Source organism: Osmia bicornis, chromosome 13 (assembly GCF_907164935.1).
Source record: "Osmia bicornis bicornis chromosome 13, iOsmBic2.1, whole genome shotgun sequence".
NCBI lineage: Eukaryota > Metazoa > Arthropoda > Insecta > Hymenoptera > Megachilidae > Osmia > Osmia bicornis.
Window position 1 is genome coordinate 6,046,084 of NC_060228.1, and position 22,674 is coordinate 6,068,757.

General features: G+C 41.0%; 1 long non-coding RNA gene across 1 annotated transcript in view; it reads left to right on the forward strand.

Moving 5' to 3' along the window:
• Nucleotides 1-22,674, forward strand: part of LOC114872609 — a 43,700-nt gene that overhangs the window by 3,082 nt on the left and 17,944 nt on the right. Inside the window, exon 2 of the long non-coding RNA XR_006830032.1 lies at nt 16,500-16,701. This is a non-coding gene — a long non-coding RNA (uncharacterized LOC114872609). The remainder of the gene's footprint in view (nt 1-16,499; nt 16,702-22,674) is intronic.

Below are 22,674 nucleotides of genomic sequence, written 5' to 3' on the forward strand. Positions count from 1 at the left end.
TGGTATTAGGTATTAATATGTAAATACAGAAAGAATTTTCCCGAATTTAAGAGTCGCGTTTATTAAGTGGCTAGCAGGTTTAAACTTTTACTAAGTTGGTCCTTAATTACCCGGTACCAAGTAGAAAAGTTTAACAACACTTAACTTTTGCAATTCTATCTGCATATTTATATTTGGCTAGTCGTATAAACGTACATAGAGGTGCACAGTTATTACAAGATACTGTGTTAAAAATTCTAAGATTACATTCTTCAATTCATTATAATTTTCAAATTATAATTGCAATCAGAATTACATCTAGTCGAGTGTCTAAACTTCATATAGAAAGGGTTGGAAACTATTTTCCAACTCATAGTTTACACGTATGAAAATTTGTACCTCGGTCAGAACGTATGTCGGGTCGAAGGGGTTAAAGAAAAAGGGTTAAAGAAACATCTGTGCAGAGGAAAGGCTGACGAGCCTATTTTCGTTCAACGAGACCTCCCACGCGGTGCGCGTTCCGTACCCAAGCAACTATTTTTCCGCCCCGGGGCAAGAGAATCTCGAAGATATACGGGTGCCGTAGAGAAAGGGCTAACTAATAATTAACCCGATCGTGCCGTGGCGCGGTAGTATGCTTCTTGCGCCTGTTCTTCGTTCCAGTTCTTCTTTCTCGGCTGGAAAGGCCAGGCTACCGATCCTCTCCGGATCCTCTCGGACGGTTGCATAGCCGATCGAGCGGAGTCCGAGCGGCGTGGCCTGGCTGTTGTACAAAGAAACACGCCTTCGGCGCTGGTAATCGTCGTGCTTTCGGTCGTACTCGTAAATCGCGGTTCGTTGAATACCGTTCGCCAGGGCAGCACGGTTGAATAATACCCGGGAGAGACGGTTGAAAGAAGCGTAGAAATCGAAACTACGCTCTGCTGAAACTGCTCTACGAGCCGCGGTGATTGCACTGGCCACGATCGAAGGCGTTTTCTTAACGAGAAACAGAGACGAAAAGACGGTAGGAAGAGTACGAGACGATGAAACGAGAGGATTCGTTGCGCACAGTGGCTTCGAGCGTGTAAAGTTGAGTTTACACTCTCGTGCAATTTGCACAAGATGATTTTTTTTTTCCAATCGAGGTTCGTACAGGTAGGTCGTTACCTGTGGATAGAAATTTGAAGTCTGCTGCGAACGAAATCTCTCCCGTCAGATTATTTGCATAAAATTGATAGCAAGTGCCTAAGAATGTTATACGAAGGGCTAAAAATTTCCCTTCTACATTCGATATATATTTTTATATATACTAAGATATTTATTGGTAATACAGTTGTTTGAATTTATGCAAATTGTAGGAACATGTAAACCGAGCTTAAAACGCGAAGGCACTTTGCGTTGAACGTGATACAGCAACAGGCAAGAAGTAACAAAACCGCTAAATTATTGGCTTGTCCCGTTTCCTCGGAAGTGAAACGGGTCGAGGTATATCTGAACGCTTTCAGAACGGAATATGGATAAGACAAAGTCGGTGAACAGTGTCGGAGTTTCCAGATATCCTGTAATTACCGGTACGTGGTAGGAGAACGTACGGGGTGGCAAAGCAGATAGGTTCAATTGCTTTCAACAAGTTTCTATTCCCTGTCGTTGCTTCGAGCAACGTTTCTTTCAGCTAAAATTACACGTTTCGCGATAGTGGACGTGGGGTAAGAGAGATCGCGAACGGTTGATCGTGTTTTCTAGATTGATTTGTTTGCCGAGGATCGGGCCGCGTGTTATCTCGCGTATTGTTGTAATTACGATCGCCCGGTAAGATGATTGCTTCGTTGCGTTGGAATCTTTTTCGTCCCTTTCGAACGAACATGAAACGTGTTCCGTTCAATTCTATGCTTGAAAAGGAAATTCATTTTAACGCATGTTGGCATCCCCCAAAGAATATTCCCACGCTAAGATCGATGGATCAAATCCGTGCCAGCTTCCTTCAATCACGGAAATTCGTCGTTTGCCGTCTCGTCCCACGCTGCGCGCGATTACGTGAATCGTTTTACTCCAACTGGCTGAACATTCACCATGATATCGGCCATCTACGAAAGCACGGTCATTTATACGGCGTGTAACTGCGAGCCGTTGCCGGGTATCCTTCTCGCAGGACGCGAGTCACCGTATCGTCAAACGTGTCTGACAATTTTCAAGCCTGGCTCCCTATTGCGTTTCATCGTACACCGGAACGTGCGACCCTACGATCGCAGTAATTCTCAAGGGAGAATTCTTAAGTAGGCGCATCCATGACGGGGTTAGCGAAGAATCGTGATGGTCCTCGCGTGAGTTTCAACCGAGTCACGACGTAATCTTTGATTCCTTAGGGACGTGACTTCTGACCGAGGTGACGCGAGACATCCGATCGAAAGCTACACCGGTTCCGCATTGCCAACCTTTGACAGACTGTTTTATGGCTTCTTTCATTAGACACGATGGAAGAGTTAGATTGGTTTGAATCAAAGATTCTAGCTACTTGATTGTGGAGAGTTTAGGGTAGATTTTACGAGATTATAATTTCTGGGATGGGTGCTCAGAGGAAGGGTAAAGATTGGGGAATCATTAAGGGATGAATTTATTCACTTTCATTACACTTCATCGCTTAACAAACGAAGTTATTCCTTCGAAATCGAATGGCGCCCATCGCAACCATACACTCCGCGGAGGAAGTTCCATATATTATTATCTGACCAACGGAAGGCCATATAAATACGTTCAAGGGTGACGCTTCGATGCTCCAGGCGTACATGAACTCTGTACTTTAATGGGCTCGTTCTGTCTCTGCCTATCCTCCTTCTATTTTTCCACTGGACTTTTCTTTCGTCCGTTTTCTACGCTTGTGTATTGACGGCCTACGCAGAAAAGAAGCGGCTAGTTCTGCTGCCATGCAAATGACATTGACCGCCAGGAAGGAGGTTATCCTCCAATTAATCGAGTGCCGCCGTGTAGCCCGTCAGCCCCGTGCCCTTCGACGCACGTACAGGCGCGAGATCCTCCTTCGTCGGTTATTAACGTGGTACTCTCGTATGCGTGTACACTCGAGGCACGACCTTCTTGCTCTAATTATATTCATTTCGAGGAACCTTGGGATCGAACGATCGCTCAAGCGGTTGAAAGAAATCGTAGCGGACGATGCTGGACGGTTTGTTTCTCTTTGCTAACCCATTCGTTTCACCGCTCTGCCCGTGGGATAGCAGTCTTCTGAGGTTCGAACGAGGAAATTCTGTTGCCGGGAGTGAAAGTTGCCTGCAGATGAAATATAATTGCATTGTATGCACTTGATGCGTTCGTTTGACACGTTGGTTACAAGAGATAGATTTTGATTTCTGACTGGGTTGGTTATCTGCTGCGTTCAAAGTATTAATTAGGAAAGGAAATCCGATCGAGCGATTAAACAATAACAAAACACAAAGAGTATATACTGCATCGGTTTTATTCTCGTATTTCTTGTTCCATTCTCTCAGTAATTTATTGCTCTCGATGAATTATAAAGATGCGTATAGATATAAATTGATCTGATATACTCGGCCACGTAATTGAATTTGATCTAGGCTGTTTCGTTCCATCAAGTCAGCCGTTAATGATGATTACTGTTTCCGTTTATTGGCTGATTTTGTACTTCCATCTTATTTTATGGAATATTCTGGTGTTAATTTAAGCGATAAAATTGATTACGACCATGTACTACTTAATAAAATTGTCCCAGGTGATTTCATTTTCCATTTACCATTTTCACGTTCAAACATTCTACAGCTTTGTAGAAGAATGCTTGTTCCGACGATTGTCATTTTGCATTCCACTCGAATGGTATTCCATCTATGCAAAGGAGCAAATAAAACAAGTTTCGTTCAAAAAACGTGGACGTTCTTCAGTTCCATGACCCTGAAACTCTTATGCAAAAGCGACCTCGCCTTCCAATTGTTCGTAGAACAATATTCACCGACCTTATTCTGTTCGATGCGTTTTCTTCGTGTCATTGTATCTTAAAGAATGGTGCAATATGCGAGTCTCTTATCGATTGCCAGAATCGTTGTTTCCATCACTTTGTTCGTCTTTTCTCGCGCGAGTACGCTGCGAATCGAAGCTCAACGGCCCCGAGACTACCGTAGCTTTTTATTTCTCGTCGAAGGACGCCGCTTCTCCGCAAGAAAGTCCTGCGGATCGTTCGACAAGAAGCGAAGGAATCGCAGCAGAAAATACGCGGAATCGACGCGCAACCAGACGCATCGCGCCACGATCGATCGACTCCATTGATCGCTTCTCTCATCGAAGCATAACGGGTCGAATGCACCGCGACGAACCACGACGCGACGCGACGTCTTGAGAACCGTTTCGTCCCTCGACTCGACTGACTTTGAGTGACGTTTTGCGATCGCCCGATCGGACAGCTGGTCGCTTTGCATACAGGGAGCGGCGTAATAACGACAAGATTAATTAAACTCGTTAAGGGAATATCGAAAGGGTACAAGCGTGCAGATAGCATGATTGAAAGTGCTGGCTTGAACAGTTAGGAGAAATAAAAGTTTCATGAACGAGGACTTGGAGTTAATGACATTGTTTAAGATTATTTAAATGTATATACAGACATTGGCAAAATTAGGAAAAGAATATTTTACTTAAGGTGTGTCATTTCTTGTCATAAGTGGCAGAAGAAGTTTGGGAATTAATGAATAACTTCATCATTTTGTAACATATTTATTTTTCAAAAATTGGAATATAAAGTTGAAAGTTACATTTATATATATATAAAAGATCTACATTGTTTATTCAATAATAGTCCATGAAAAAAATTCCTAAACTTTGCCTTCCTTTGGCTGCCCCAGGAAAGTGTATCTCCTTAAGTAGATTGTGCCTTGCGGTCAGACGTAGTCATACTCTACTAGTAAGACATTCATCGTCTTCTCGTCACATATACTTCATATTACAATATTTCTAATGAATCAGATGAAATAGCTTATTGAATAAATTACCTGAGAAAATTTCTGTGCCCAGCATTTTAATGTATGCAAATCAACTTCACAAATTTATTTTTCTTCCACGAAAGAAACCCTTCTATCCAGGATCTTGCGCAAAAATTTAACACGCAATCTCCCGTAACTTTCTTCTCCGACGTGAAAAGGACGTCCAGAGGCCGTTCTCGAAACTTTTCTGCAGAGTTAGTCGTTAGGAGAAAAACTGTCGCAGGCAGAGGAGCTCGGCCTCGAAAGACATCCACCTTCTCGGATACATCTTCCATCGCATAACACTGTCTGACGTTGAAATATCGATACACGCGTGCTAGCCGGCCCCCTGTTTGGTACTTAAAATAACCTCGGGAGCAGACACAAAGGCGGCGCAAGAATTTCCACCGCGCCTCGGACCCGAGACCCGTACCCGAGCCACCACCTTGAAATTACTCCGCTCGTACCGGCAAATTGATTTATCAAAACGGCTAATAGGTATAAATCGCGGGCTGATTAATGCGTCCGCGCGAGGAACGCGGCGTAACCGTGTAAACTCGCGATGCGCACAGCTCACTCCATATCTTACGTCGAAAGGGGGGCATTTATTTATTCCACCGGCGAGATACGGGATCTGTAGCCGATGGAACGACAAGAATGATCCGTATAATTGACGAACGCGTACGCCTAATAGCGTAGCAAGCTAGAAAACTCAGCTCCCTCGATCGTAACATAAATCCCGACAATAATGAGATGGGTAAATATCGGTTGCCACGCACGTTTAACCGGAATACCTTGGAACTCTCCCTGGTTCCGAGCACAAACTCGATGGGAGAGTTATTGAATCCGTCCGGTCGCGTTTAAATCGATCCAACGTTGCCTATTTTTTCCTCTACAATTCTCCTTTACCTACACTGTCTACCTTCTTTCCTGTTCTCCTCGATTTACTCCTGCTTCTTGGATACTTCTTCAATTTTTCTTCATTTCTTTGTGTAGTGCTAGTTACAGCAGTCTTCTTCTCTTTTAATTCTCCTCGTGTTCTGTAACCCTCGGATGGCGGACCAGGGAGAGAGCCCTACTTTTAATTTAATTTTTTATTTCATATTCTAAATTTTACACTGTTCCATTAAAAATTATATATTTAATTTTATGTTAGTATCCTTGTATATATTTTGTAAGTTTAAGGGTTGATTATTCATCCTGTAATTTTATGACTCATCCTGCAAATGTGAATCATTTCATCTCTCCTTCGCTGTATTTTCTAATATCCTCTTAAATCATGCATATAGTTCTAACTAGTCGACGATTTAGCCCACGGAGTGCAAATTGTTGCGCCATATAGGCAGGCGTTTCATTACTCAATTAACGACCCACGCGTATATAGCGGATCGTATAGCATACGGGCTGAACGTTATAACGCGACGTCGTCGTTCAGGCTGGTCAGGCAAATCGAACACGAGTGTCGAACACGGTACTTCGTAAATATGGACGATCCTGTCCAGAGATCAGGCTTGTGCATGGTCGGCAATCGACGAGCTACACGTGCATCGGACCGTGTACGCGTCGAGGCTCGGATGACGAGTCAGAAAAAGGACCCGAGGCTCCTCCCGATCGTAAGGGGACGATTTCTTGTTGCTCCGACTCTTATTGTTCGTTCCCATTACGAGCGACGATCGTCGATGATCTCGATTCCACGACGTTCTTTCATCGACGATCGATCTGCATCCCGATACGACAGATTTTTGACTGGACAGATATTATTGAGGTTACAACGTAGCCGTGGGCGTCTGATTATACCTAGACGATATCCTTGAATCTTATTAAAAGAAAAAATTCATGCAAGTTTGTGTCGAGTGATGTCACCTCGAAGAGAAATATGCATGTGGGGATAATGCACGGTCTTGTTTGAGAAACTGCATTTAGAAACTATATTTCATTTTCTACTTTTACCTTTTAAGATATTTCATCTTTCTACGGTAATGCAATTTAATGACAAGGTGAAATTATTTTAGAATCACACACAGTATTCTATTCATTCAGATGCTTTTATTTATAAAATTAATTGGTTCTAAAATAAACGTCTGTTATCGTCCGATTACTGAATGATTCTTTTCAATCCGCGCCGATCATTCTTCCTCGACTTCAATCTCCCCGAAGGATCTCATCAATCACCTTAAGATATTACACTTTCACCGGATCCCGGTCAATTTAGCTCGCGCAAAATAGGAGAAAACGTGCGAATGAAATTAACTCGGCCTAGCCTGACCCGTCTGTCCAGAATTCTCTATCTCTTCGCTAATTGACGCAACCGAGGGAACGAACCCTTTTCCCATTCTGCACCTGTTTAATTTCGTAAGTAAAACCAGTTTGCTGTCACGAGTTGCACTGCGACTTCATTCAAGACGATTACTCTGCAAAATAGACACGGAACCTCGTTACCTGGCTCGTTAACTCGACTCATGTAAATCACGATTATTATTTACCAGCGAACGTCTATCTGCCGCGGCGACCGATTTTATTTCGGACAGGTGTATTATTAAACGAAACGCATCTTTGCGTGTCTGTCTCGTGGAATGCCGCGACTTCAACGTGACACCGGTGATTAAATGTAATGAAGGCTGGTGATATTAAACTCGATCCGGCTTTGAATTGCGATCGAACGTGTTGCAAACTGGTTCTGAACAGTAGACCAGTCGGAGGAGAATTTAAGAGCACCGGAAAGTGTCCATGAAAACATACACTTGAAAACACAGTTTTCAGGGAAAATATTTTACGATCACTTTCGAATTCGTTTCGAAGATGTAAAATTCCTCGTAACACATTTTACTGCTTCCTTTGAAATTTATGAGCTTTTCGACTACCGCTGTCTATTATCTGCTTCAGACAAATTAGAATAAAATATCGTTACGTGTCTGACCTAGTAAAATATCACAAAATTCAAACTGTATATTCGACCTTTTCTTCTACGAAATATTCAAGGAAATGTACAAGTCCAACTTTGAATCTTCCCAGAAACATTCTATCGAAAATCATCTTTATTATCCTCTGCAGTTGCAGTTGCACTGCCAGAATGTCGAGGAAAACATCGTTCCCAATAGTTGTGTTTTTCCAAGTAATATCGAGCTTGGCTATCAATGTTGTAGCTGGACAGAAACCAAAAATAGTGCATTCAATTTTCCCTGGGAACATTTTTCAGAAGTGAAACTTTACTCGTCATCAATTTAAAGGTGTCTTGGTTTAAATACTGATAGTCCTTCAATTTCATTTTAGTCCAAATTATTTTATAAATTAAAAATATTAAAAAATCTAACTGCACCTCTTTTTCACGAACACAAAGCAAAAGAAATCGACCTATATAATCGAACACGTATTCGTTCTCGAACCTCCTGACGTCATAATTGACCCGCATAATCCACGGAATATAACCGATAATTTTCCACGATTGTCGAGCGACGGAAAATAACGAAGATCGTTAACCCTGATGGTGCGTCGCCGGGCGTCGTTAGGCGTCTTCTCCAACTTTACACGCTCGTGACTTTCCTTGAAAGTCATTCCGTGAATTCGCTCGTCGGTTCTCTTCCGTTCGTGTCAAGAAACGAGAATAGCCACGCAATCTCACGACCTGACCACTTCCGCCGATTCGAACGGTTAATTGTCGTTTGGAGACGCGCGGATACAGGTATAACTCGCTGTCCCATCAACTGTGGACGGTAATTTACGGCTAGAAACGATTACCCCGCGTCGCGTGAAAGGTAAATTAGACTGGCTGACCCGGGGGAAACGAAGCGAAACGTCTTGATTACCGACGATTTTACCCCTGTATCTGCTACTCCTCTAGGAAGACGGTGCTTTTCGGTAAAAAGAAATCAGCCGCGGGCTGTTTCCGTTCGCTCGAACGTTCGTGCATCCGCTCGTGACGTAATTTGCGATTGGTTCTTCAGCTTCTTGCGCATGGAAATGTCTTTAAAGAACCGAGCGAGAGTTTAACGCGCGTAAAGGGTAGGGTAGTTAGATCCGAGTAGTTAATGAGAATATCGAAGAGTGACGAGATTAATACCTTAATTACTATAGAGGTTGCTATACATCGAGTTAATAAGGGTACTCTTTTTCTTATTTTACTAATTAACTCTGGATATAGGGATCAATGTTTCCACCCTTGACGAGGATCATCAATGTTTTCAATTTTAGTATTTCATCTTCTGAAGACATTTATTTTGGGATCTATCGCTTTTCCAGATAGCCTAATTACTGAAAAAATTCCGCATTTTAATTGGTCGATTCCTTTTTTCCCAATTATTAATTTTCTGAGTGACATTTAACATATATGGAAAGAAAATTGTGTTCTGTTTGGAATTTTTTGCAATCGTACATTCTAGCCTCCAGGTGATTGATACTATTTCTTAAGAAATTTGATGAATCCTTACTCTCTCGAATGTACCTCCCTATTTTGCAACAGAGAATTTTCTACCATTCCATTCTCGCGAATGCGATCATCCATTCGAACAAGTAGATCATTTGTTCTCGTATCGTCCTTGCCTGTAAGCGAAGAATCTCCAAGGTATCCTTACTAACGAGCATACTGGTAAACGAAACGCCCTCCTTCCATTTCTCATCCTTTCTTTCCTTCATTTTCTTGCCTCTTACGACTGTACCTTAATATTCAAACGGCTAATGAATTAGCAAAAGGAAAGATAGATGAAATTCATGAACGTACCGAAACAGGAAGAGAACGAATGACAGCAAGGACAAAGAAACATGCACGGTTCGCTAGCCACACCGTCGTCGACGATTATGTCGGTTCAGAAACAAAAGGAAGATAGTAATAGCTCAGTACCGAGAGAAGAGTAGCGGCAAGAAGACAGTGACATGCCTAATGTCGTTGTCCGTGTCGCAACGTGTAATACTTGGAAAGAAGGCTGTGCATTCTTGGATACCTAACAGCTTTTGTCATCACGAGGAGTTACATTTTTGTTGCGTTGTTTCTGTGTTTCTTGGAGAAATGTTACCGTGTTAAATCCATAAAAGGCTGAGAATATTTTGTGGTAAATAGATGGTAGCAGTGTAAAATCATCAAGGAAATTATGTAGAAGTTAAACCGAGCACCATGTACATTTCCAACGTACGATTCTTTCTGGTTGCAGAAACGATACCAAAATTTACAATCCGATGGATTCGAGGAACCCAGATACACGCTGGAATACCGAAAAGGTTCTGACCAATACTCGATCGAAGTTAATGCGTTTCCGATGTACATCCGTTTTCTAATCGACACGCGGATCTTCCATTTGGCCGAGATTCCCTGTGTTCTCCAGCGAAATCCTCTCGCGAAAGAACTGCTACCCCTGGGCTCGTGTAGATCTATAAATTTTTAGAAAAATGGTTCATATATGAAACGAAAAGCATTAATTAAATCATCATAGAAAATTAAAAAATAATGATGTCATTTTCTCCGGTAGTCGAATGGAATCGAAAGACGCGAGAAAGAACAAAGTAACAAAGAGATGGCACGTTACCCAGGTGTATCATGGAACGAGCTGGCAAGAAAAATAGGAAACACGGTATTCCACTTATTCGAGGTGTTATCGGCCCCGCTTTCCTCGAGGAAATAATAAAGATAAGAGAAACGAACGTACGAATTTTTTGTCATATTCGGTAAACACGAAGAATCCTTCGAGGAAAAAGAAGAGGGGTGGTAAGAAGAAAGATCTCCGGAGAGATGCGCGTCTATCGATGCACCCGTGACAGCCATGGCGGTGGGTAGAAAAATAAGGAACACGGTATTCCACTTGGCAGCGCGATTCTTAGCGCGGCCAGTTAAGAAATTGAAATCGATTTAGTGGATCTTCGGGGCTGATCGGTGGTTCGGTTGCGATCTGATTTCCTGCTAATTGAGATTAATGCAGCCACGCTAAATTCTCAAGGTAAACGGAAAGTTTCGCGTAGACGGAATAATTACGTAGATAGAAATCGGATACAACGGGCCACGTTGTAGTCCCGGGACTCGTGTACTTAACTACTAGCCGAGACGAGACGAGTACTGATAACCGCCTTGAACTCGTCGTATTTGCCCGCCGTGTATCTGCCTACTTGCATTTTCAACCGAGTCGCCGCTGGAATCTCGTATCCTTCTTATCCCTTCGCGAGCAGTCGCCTTTTGTCGTCCACCATCCTCCCTTCATGCTATTTTCGTCTTCCTACTTCCTCCGGTTAAGGCCGGAGGAGGTCATCCAGACCTGGGGGTTTTGATGGACTGCTTTAAAAAGGACACCATCGTGAGATTAGCGAAGTTGGTTTCAGCATAAATCATGCTGATCTCGTTTCAGATAGGTGCTGGATGTTGATGCTAGTGTTTCTTGGTGTTCGATTGATTTATTTACTGATTATGGGGATGGAATTTCAAGGTTGGTCTTTGACAAAAATATTTAATTAAGAAACTACAAACTGCCAATGGAATTCATTATAATCTAAAATATTCTCTGTACTATCCATTTATGTAATACGAACGGAGTTGGACTTCGACAAAAATATTTAATTAACGATCTATGGAATCCATCGTGGTCTAAAATATTTTCTACCAAGATAAACGATAAAAAGGTGGAATCACCGGTTACCGTAACTCAAGCTCTCCGATTTCATATCATTTCCGCAGCATCGTCTCGCGTTCCTTCAATCAAGTCCCATTATCAATGCCCCATTCTCACCAGTCGAAAACGGTCCCTTAGCATCCGTGACCCGGCTTTATCCTCTGCTCATAAATAACCAGCCGTTCTTGAGTGAACATGAGCAGTCGTTCCCAAAGAATTTACCGTTGCTCTGGCAACATCGTGTTGCTTACACCCGCCACGACCCCTCGTCCGTTCGTATGTTTGCACACGAACGAAGAGATCCAGCGCGTCCGCGATTTAATCGGTAATCGCAGGCCGGCTAGAAAAGCCAGCCTTAGGTCACGATTCTCCGGTCAGCCTTTACCGAGCTCCTCCTTCTTCTGGCAGCTTCCCAGCTGCGATGCAGCGGGGCCTGCTGCACCGCGGGAAAATAGTTTAATCGCTGTGATTAATAGTAATCGCCTCGACTTATCGGCTTTTTTGCCCTGCCAAGAAGACACCGGATGAAAAACGAGCACAACCGGAGAGGTACACGGTTTTGGAGTCACGTTTACCTGGATGAAATCTAATTAGTTTGAAAAGCATTCGTCTGCAATTTTCATCCATACCGAGATGGAGGATGATGACGACTTCTCGAATTCTCATTCTGATAGCCATTATCTTTTATGCATCATCGCCGCGAGAATGGTCGAGTTCTTGATGAAGAATGATTCAGTACACGGTACTCGGAACGTTCATTACAGTATCGTAGATGCGTGTTGTTCGTTAACGAAGTTGAATAGATAATTCAAGAGCTCTTGAGGGATTCGAATACGATTGGAAAAACGAACTGGGTAAACGGTTCGCCTGTCTCGGCTTTATTATGGGAATCGACGTATCGGTTGTCTTGATTAATTTCATTCAGGGCGAATTGAATCGATCGCGGGGTCTTGTTTTATGGAGATTGCTTTGGCGACGAGTAAAAAGGTTTTCGTCGAGTACGTAATGGGATGGACGTTTTAAACACGTTTCGCGAGTTTTATATTCTAGGCAATAGTTGGTAATTATCCTTCCTTCAAATTGTCTTCGAATTTCATTTATAATTGGAACAGTTCTTTTTAGTCTGAAAGTTATTTGTTCCACATTTTGAGCAGGTTTTGCCAGGTCTACTTTTCAGAAAATACATTTATTTCTCTTTTTGTTAAATTACCTTAAGATTTTTATTTTTAAATTGGGGAGCTGATTTTATTGTATCGATGGAACTTTATCTGTATCTTGCGTGTTTAATCATAGTAACAAGACACTGTTTAGGTTCGAACGTCACCTTTGTCGAGCATACGTTTCACGCGTGTACCGATCTGTGACGAGGCATTAGTAGATAATGCGTGTTCCATCACTGATAAGAATCTTAAAAGCTAGCCACGAGAGAGACTCGTAAACGTAAGCAGCTTAAGAGACGATGTTATCGCGACCGGATATCAAAAGCAGAGGAAATGCGACCGCTTTCCAAACAAACTAGTTCCGTCTTTGCTCCGTGGACTATCTCGAACAACTTATTCTCCTAATCGCGTGCAACGTCGTATTAACGAGCTTGAAACCGATTACACGCTGTCCTCGGTTTCCGCCACGGATTACGCGGTAATTAATCATCGTCGAAGAAACGGGAATGAAAAATTAACGATTTATATTCATTAGTGCAGCCAGAAATCCGCGATGCCATTTCTGATTGAACTAATCGTCGGAAGAATTATGGCCATTTCCTCATAAAATTACATAATCAGAAAATTAGCATACCTGAACATGTAGGTTCATTAAACATTAAAATTTTATTCTTCGAAAGTCGAAACTTTAGAAAAGAATTTTATAATTTTCAAATCTTAAAAATTTTTTCTCCAAAAAAATAAAAATTAATCTTCTACCAATTTTGTTATTAATTTAATAAAATTCCAAAGCGATTGGAGAATACTCGAAATTTTTCCTTCGAGTTATCGGTAAACGGCAAGTGTTCTCACGTCAATAAACGCTTAACAGCGAAGCGTGAACCAATGAGAATCTGGATCGTTCTGCAAGGTGCTCCTCTTTTTTGCCAGTTGAAACGGCGTTAACGCGAAACTGGCACTTGCCACGATCGCATTCCAGGATCCTTCCTTCGCGGAAAAGGAGCGGCACACGCGAGCGAAGAAACGTCGATGCGAGCCGCATTTTACGCGAATCGACGAACTCCGCGATATATCTGCAAACCTAATTCCCTTAGGCACAAACCCCCGCATCCGTTGATCCCCTCTTTTTTCGTACACGATTGTGCTGGTCACGTTCCACTCGTTCAAACCCAGACATTCTTACAGGGATTTTCTTCTGTCGATCGTAATTGTTGATTGATGCGCGATCCTTTCGACCGAGGATTCTGTTCGTAAAACCAGATCATCGTTTAAATCTCAATCTCCAATCTTTCAAATATTTCTTCTACACGTTCGATCGTTTTAATTGATAACGATCTTCCGTAGGGATTATTTTAAAGGGAATTCAAGGTAGGGAACGATGAAAAGGATAAAACTTTGTTAATTAGTTACCCGCACGATATTCTTAATTGCACTTCAGGAAAAACAGATTTATCTATCAAATATGCGACTGTTTCGTGTTCGTGATTAAGTATCATAAAACAGTTATTCCGGGTTTACAGGAAATTACGGTTCTATACCCCCGCTATGAGTCACAACCCCCGTCGATGCTTCTTCGTTTCGCGTACGCTAAGATTAACTTGAACATGAAATATCGTGTTCGTTAATTATATCGTGCGTGATTATCGCTTTACAGGAAGCTACTTTAAGGCATCCTATATTTTTTTTTTCCATCGTACACCTGTTGATTAGTCCTTTTTACAGGCAGCCGCCGGTAGATTTCACGAATTAAACGATCAGTTTCTTAATCATTCCGTGCCCTCCCTTTCCGGGTGTTCGCAACTTTTTACCCGGATTCCGTCGATCCAGGCGGAAATTAAATGTATCTACGTTCGTGTTCCCGATCGGCTCACACCCGATAAGATCGGCGCGTTGCAATCTCGGCGGAGCGAAAAAAGAAATCCCGATGAGTGACGGGTGAAATGATCGAGCCGCGGGTGGTCTATCGGCCGTTATAATCTTTAGATATTCAAGTCGGAATATTCTTATCGCGGCGTGAATGCACGTTGCATCGGGAACGCTTTATTGCACCACGCCAACCGCCTTTTCTGACCCTAATGAAACTAACTTGGAGCGTTCGCGAACGGCTGCCAGGATGATGTTCCGGAACGTGACTTACATCCGGAGATCTCGCCCCGGCGTACCATTGCGAACGATTTCGAGCCCGCGGCCAGACAATACTGCGAGACTATCAGACAATTTTATTGCCTTCGTATCTGCTGCAATTGCTGCATAACGTGGGTGTATTTGATTGAAGTTTGTATCTTCAGACGGACACGACAACTTTACCTTCTTCTTTCAAACTATTTCATTTTCAGTGTTCAGCTTCTAATCAAATTGCAAATATTGAATTTCCTTTTCCATTTTTTACAAATATTGAATTTCCATTTTTTTATTTATTCGTACAAAAAAAAGCTACTATTTGTACCTGTTTAATTGACTAATCAACGTCGAGAAGCAGATCGTAATTTCTGAAAGACAAGACACGTCTGATGTATTCGTAGATTGTCTCAAACTTACGATCGACGAACACGTGCGTACATTCGCGTAAGTTATGTTCGAACGACTCAATTGAGGCGACCCGTTGGTCAGACACCCTTTGGCGATTCCCTCCGGGAAAATCTGGCCAGTTTACGCGAGCAGAATTTACGTCGTCCGCGTGGCAGGACGGACGGGAACGCGTAAATCATTGCAGGAAGCTGCGTAGAGTATTTTACGCAGAACCTAAGCCGCGCGTTCAAATTTACGATTCTTCTCTGGCTGACATGAGATAACCGAAGATATAGTGTAGCGGCGCGAAAGAAGCGAGTCGAAGATATTGCGGACACACTCGCGACTAGGAATACATTAGTGCCTGTTCACATGGTGAATTCTAGATGTAGGCGCGTAGGAAGGTAGGACGTGTAGGTATGAGGCATGTGGGTGGCGCAAGACTAGAACTTAAATTTTTACTAATTTTAATTAATTACAGCCCCGAATCGCCGGGAATTTTTCCAAATTCCTGATGGCCAGTTTGCCCCTGGAATAATTTTGTGCTTACTGCAATTTTAACCCTAATAATTCCTAGGGAAAATTTTAACAAAGGCTTTCAACCCTCTCGTGGATTTCCATAAATGGGCTATTATTTAATGTCATTTTACCAAATTAGACAATGGTAACGAATTTGCTTTGCAAAGTTTAAAAATTCAATGAACCTTCAACGAAAATCCTAAGGGAAGGGGGAAGTAATACCAGTCGATCGCAAGCAAAGTCAGACGTGAATTTTCTGTTTACCGTGTATCATTGCAAGATCGTGCGAACGTTGATTCGTTGCATGTTACTTTCTCGTAAGTCAGATCGAGTCAAAAGGTCGTCAGCGTTTAAGGTACAGACGATACTTGCCTTTCGAATTACATGTTCCGTTCTCGAGTCTCTTCCGTGTACATTTGCTTCTTTATGTCTTAATACCTTCTGTACGGTGATCATTGGTTGCAAGCTACTGAGCAAGAATGCACTTTCGCTTACCTTGTACACTTGCACGTTTATGTCTCAATAGATTGTCTACAGCGATTAATACAAAGTACCTAGGAAGAATACCCTTTAATGTAAGCTTTGTTTCAATAGCTTTTGTTCAAAAATGATTTTAATGCAAGCTTCGTCAATAAATAATCTGCTTCCATCCATTAATGTAGAAACGTTTTGTGTTGCTCGGTGTACAGTTGGTCGTAAATAAATTTCTAATTAGAGGCATGTAAGATGATATCTAATCTTACTTGTGCTCCGTGTTGCCACGTTATTGCAACGATCTGTTCCTGTTGCAGGAGGGTTCAGCATTGCTGGAATTCGAATCGTGACCATTCCTCATCGTAGACGAGCCAACCACCAGTCCGCAGAGGTTGTCGACCTGTCCTACAATTTTTTTATTTCACCGTTTCTTTTGTGCGAACTTGTGGCTTTCCCTTCAGGACGCGCCTTCCACCTCGCGGTGTTCCATTTACACGCGATTCTTGCCAGAGCTGACAGGTGAGTCTTTCAAGTAATTTCAATTTTATTTATTGTACCTCGTAATAAAGCGCGCACCTGCTGCGGTATTTTATTTAAAAGTTTATTTAGAACTATATAAAAAATTTGGAAATTCAAAGACCATAGCGAAAGGGTTAGTGATAGGAAACGAATAAATGTTTCTAGCAGCGTATTTCATCGATTCTATTGCTTTCATCGACTGTTTTATTGGCCGAAAGGAAAGCAACAAATGTCCGTTACACGATCTGTGTGGTAATTGATATCGTTACGCTATTAGAGTAAATGACACGGTAGATTATTGGGCGAAGCAATGGGCCGTGAGGAATTCCAACGAACCGGCATCCATGCATTATTGCCATCTCTCTATCGTATTGAATCCGAGTAATAGAGCCTCCATAGACTCACTCAGAATTACGACCTACGAATAACAGTCGAGTACAGCTCATCTATTCGTGGGGTGCATCGATCTCGTATGCATACAGAATGCACCATAAGTGAGTATAATTTCAGTATATATAAATAACACAAAACAATTCATATAACATGGTTTCTGAGTTATAGAATTATTTTTTTAAATAAAAATTGCTTAAAATGATCATCTAATTTAAATGCAAATTTTTTAAGTAGAAGACAATAATTGTGATATGAAATTAATGAAGCAGGTTTAATTTTTGAATATCATATTTATTATGTAATGGTACACTCTGTATGCTAGTCACTGATGGGTGCATCCTTATAAGTCGCGTACAATATCCTGCGGTCCAGGAACTCATTATCCTCCGCCTAACTTTAATCGCCAAGGTTCGATACGTGTTACGTGGTGCGAAAAGGTCGGAGGTCGAAGACAAACTTACTATCAACGTCTTGCAATTGACTCCTTTCCCTCGTTGTAGTGTTTTATTCTCTTTCTTCTCGGTGTAATTTTCTAACGGTCCTTTGTGACCGTGATACTTCTGCACGAGTGATTTGTGGAATTTTGTAAGCCTATACTAGAATTTTCGTATTACTCGAAGACGTTACTTAGAGGATGAGTTTGAGTGAAATATCCGGTGTTAATCACGGGTTTGATTATCAACAGTTATGTAGAGATCTATCGGTTAGGCTGCAGCAATATTATCTCTGTATTTTAATTATAATACTTTGGATTTAGAATTTGAAAACTAAAAATGTAATATTCGTCTGACTGAAAATCACTCGTGTACAGCGAAATGTTAAAATGCAGAGATGATATATGGAATTATTATAGTTTACCAGCCTAAGGATAAATTTTATCCTTCGTCGAGTTGGCAATCGGTACTATTTTCTTTCGATTTCCACGACTCCGAGCTCGCCAATGCATTCCAACACGAAACGCTCTCTGATCTCTTATCCTTGTATTGAAATTGCTATCAAAGTATGATGTGTGTCTTAAGGGTACGTTGTTCAGCAGACAAATTGAACCATTTTCCATCTTTATATTCTTTTTCTGTCCTTTTGCTGGAGAAGTATAAATCATGGCAGTGGTTTTGGAATTCAAACAACTGATACGAAATTTTCAAATATTGCAAGTTAGTTTGTATTAAAAATATTAATGAAAACTTTATAAGGTCATTTTCTACAAACTTTAAGCTTTAAATTGATGTATTATAAGTGCAATTTTATGATACTTTTCTGTCATGAAATTGGGTCAGACTTTCGGTCTTCCAAAATCAGCCATGCAAAGAGAGTTAATAAGATTCTAACTCTTGTACCTAATTATATTTTAACGAACTTATACAAATAGATGAATCATTCTAGAATTACAATATTTCCTACGTATAAAATTTCCCAAACATTGTATCGATGTTTTCTTAAGGGAAGCGGTTTCATACGTCTGATTATCGAAGGGGAACGCTTCAGCTTATTCTACGACCGCAACGATTCAAATCCGATCACCAATCCACAAATTGATCGTCACCTAGGTGAAAGACGGCGAGTAGTGTTATGCGGTCGAATGGAATTTCACGATTTTACGCTCCGTTGCGGAATCGTGGTCGTTACGCGTCCAAGTCTGAATAATATCCACGGGCTGGTACGTTTACCGTGCACACCGAATAAAGGAACGTAGTTACGTGCAATGAATGTCGAGAAGAGAGATGAAATATATCCAGTTATCGTACTTACACTCGTCTTTCTGCCAGTTGCCACAGAGGCAGCCGTTGTACGCTCTCCTTGACACGGAAACGAAGTTCCTTCCATTGCTTCTAACGAGCCACGATCGATTTTCAGTTTCAACGAACGTTGCTTTGTTTGCAATATCGTAAGTGGGAACGCTCGTGAAATTTCGATTTCCTATTGAACAATCGAATTTTATTGAACCCTGTCCATTTCAGAGTTTCTTCATTTAACGATTCGCTTTATTATCTCGAATTATTGGTGCAATTTTAATATCAATCCAAGTACAATTAGTACAGTAATTTTAAATTCAGAAATTTTTATTTAATTTAAATAGTTTAATGAAAATTTTGAAATGTGAATTCAAAGATTTATTTATCAAAGTGTTAGTAAACATTCCGACGAATAAAATGTCCCAATAAGTTAGCACGTGGATGAAATAATTTACGAGTTAGGTGAACTGTTCAGGCAATACTAACAGTCTAACTCTCTTCAGGTTTACAGCGTGATTTCATACGTGTTCAGCGAGCTGAAATGTCGTTGTGTTCCGTGTAGCATCGTGTCTAACATTCGCCATCCGCTTGAATCATGCGTGTGCTTCTTAGACCCATTTCAAGGATAACTTTTGCCTTGTGAATTCATCTTAACACGTCTTACAGGCGCGAGATGCGGTTGAATCGTAAATGATGTGCTTGAATAAATTTTCCATTTGGTAAGGCTGAAATTTTCTACCTTCGAATCCTGGACGGAAATTCGAAAAGTTTACTCGCACGAAGGGACCACGTTCTTTCTTACTTTCCTTTTTCGTAGGACGTGTTTTTTGAGACGCGAGGAAGTTTTATGATCGATTGGCCAAGTTTGAATAGTTGGATGAATCGGAGGTCATTGAATAGGAAAGGAAATTTTTCTGCTTTGAAATCGGGGTGTCTGGAAAATATTCTGTCAATTTTTGCAAACTAAGGGCAAAATAGCGGAAGGGGTGAGCTTTCACTTCGAAATCTCCGGAAATGATAAGTTCGCAGAAGTAATCAAGATATTAGATATCCATCGAGTTAGGCAACTCAATTTCGTTGAAAAATTCGTTCCGTTCGTGCAGAGGGGTAATAATTTAATGACGACACGCGATGTGGGTGAAATAAGTAACGTGTTACACAGATATTAATGGCATTTAAGCTTTTAAATCGATCACTTCCTTTTTACACCTTGGATTTTAATTTAACATCAATTTAATTTAAAATTAAAACATGCGTCAGGATACAGATACATTTCAATGCTCCTTTAATTCGTGAAACAATCCCGGTAGCTGACAAAATAGCTCTGGCGGATAAGAAATCTTCGAAGCGGTCGGATTTACAGAGGGGAGGAAAACTTATTGCCGACGTTCATGAGTTACAACAGCCAGCTTACACACAGATTACACGGGAGTTACACGTTTGTACGAATTGCCTTCGGTGGCTTGATTCTAGCAAATTTCATCCCTCTATTGAGATCGATCAACACTTTTACGATCAATGAATTTATTACTGAAAATTAGGAAAACTGCACGTTACAGAAAGACTCCCAAATAAAATAATTAATATCGTGAAGAAATCTATTCGACACGAGCGACCCGATTACCTCGATTGCTTCGAGTTTCAATTGAGAACCGTACGACTAAATTCCTGTCCTCCTTTCAGTTTTCAGTTAAATGAAAATTCTCGTTGCATTTCATTCTAGTGACACTGGCATCTCGCGATCCAATCTAACATTTTTTCGATGACACGGATACTAAACCATTAGTAACTGCAATTTGCATTTGGCAATCATGTTTCTCTCCGATATAGATACCGATCAAAATTAAGTACTCGTTAATTCTTGATGAAGGAGCATTTTTCTGGTAGGTAAATAAATATTCAGAATGATATCACAGTGTAAATTTGTGTAAATTGCAAATTTTATTGTACCTAATATGTTTTTACAAATTTATCACAAGCGGCAACGTTATCTCAAACAGTTTCGTTATCTGGTAATGACCACTCGAACGATAATTACTACGTCTTCATTAGTCCAGTTTTCGTTCGGCGAGTCGATATCGTTGGTCGATAGTTTCGTCCGGTCGTGCGGAAAATTTGCATCGCTAATCCTCTCGCCAGGGATCCGCGTCAGTGATGATAGCGATTAACAGAGAGACGTCTTGTATCCGTAACTCGAAGCTCGAATTAAAACTCGAAATCATTGAACCGGCAGTATGTAAGCTGATACCTTTGATAGTAAACTGTTTTTTGAATAACATAATCGCTCGCGTTATTGCGTCTATGGTTAATTCATCTGACTTAAAATCTTCGTTGCATGGAAAACTTTAGGCTGACAGGTTTACCTGTAACAATACGAATTATTAATGGCGTTAAAAATGAATTTCCAGACGAATTTATTATATTTGTCGCGGACTTTTCGCACGCGTGTTATTAATATATCATGGAGATATAGACACACATAACTTCTATAATGATTTTCAATTTTTAAAAAATAAATTTACGTACTTAACATCGCATTATTAACTTGTCAGTGTTGAAAAAGGAGCAACTGGACGGTGGTTGGTAGCAGTTACAAAAAAGCATGTTAATGACTACCATGAGTCACCGGTCGCAATCTCGCGCACCTTGTGTAACCAGTGATTTTACTTTAATAACGTGTCCACCTTCGATATGGAAACGACAACAACTCCGTCCCGGCATTAACAAATTTTTGTTCTTCTCTTAATGTAAGACAAATAGATTGGTTCTTGTAGGTGGTCACCTGACTACCTGTACCAATGATTTAGCGAGCTGTCGGTGACACCTTCAACCCTTTTGCTCACGTTTCAATTTTGTTAAATGGCTCCTTGAGTCGTCGTTGTAACATCGTCTCAAGGACATCCTGTGCTCGAAGCACACTAGCTTCAATTGCCGGGGTGGAGGACCGTAAGAATGTTACGTTGAATTAAGAGTTGAGAGCTTGATACCAATTTACGAGGACCTTGCAACTCGTTCGACCATTGTTGCTGGAAATTTACGGCGTGTATTTGGTTGCTCGCGAAGGTAGTAACACATGGGACTTATTTATGACACTGTTGCTCTGTGTGATCCTCTTTGTGATGGTACTTTGGATTAAGCAGGATTACGAATGGCTAGGAGAATCATTCTATTTTCACGTTTTGTATTTTGGATTAGTAAGATTTATAACGAGGAGAAATGTTGCAATTGAACTGGGAAAATTGCAATAATGATAGTTTCGTGACTGTTCGTTTAGCAGAACGACTATAATGGGATAATTCTGTATTTTTTTTCTTTTTTTGACTGAATTGGCGACGATTTTCAGTACTGGAATTGCATTCATCCGCTTTCTTTCATGGATACTTTTGTACGCCTTTGTGAACTGTCATTTGCGATGGCAGTGAATAAGATTCTTCTTTTGTACGAGAAATAAAGAAGTGTCTCCTTTTTGTTTCGTTCCTTTGAGCAGGACTTCTAAAGGATGTTATGGTAGTCCTTGAAACGTGAGACTGGGAGAACGAAATCGCAGTTAGTATCAAGTATCCTGGGTGGGATGGTGTTTAAATAGATTTAGCATCGCATTTACTATAAAATTTGTAAAGGGTATATAATTCTCTGGAAAAAAAATATAGAGATCATAAATTTAATTATCACCCTCGTAAAACGAAGACTCTAATATTTGTCGTTTTAAAGAGCTTAATTGTGCCATTGTTAAAGTTCAAAATTTTACAATGTTCCTGAAATTAATTCAAACGAGCCAAACACTGGCTGGAGAAGCCTATCTGGCCACGAATCTCCAACACTATGGAACAAGTACCCAGCAGTCCCA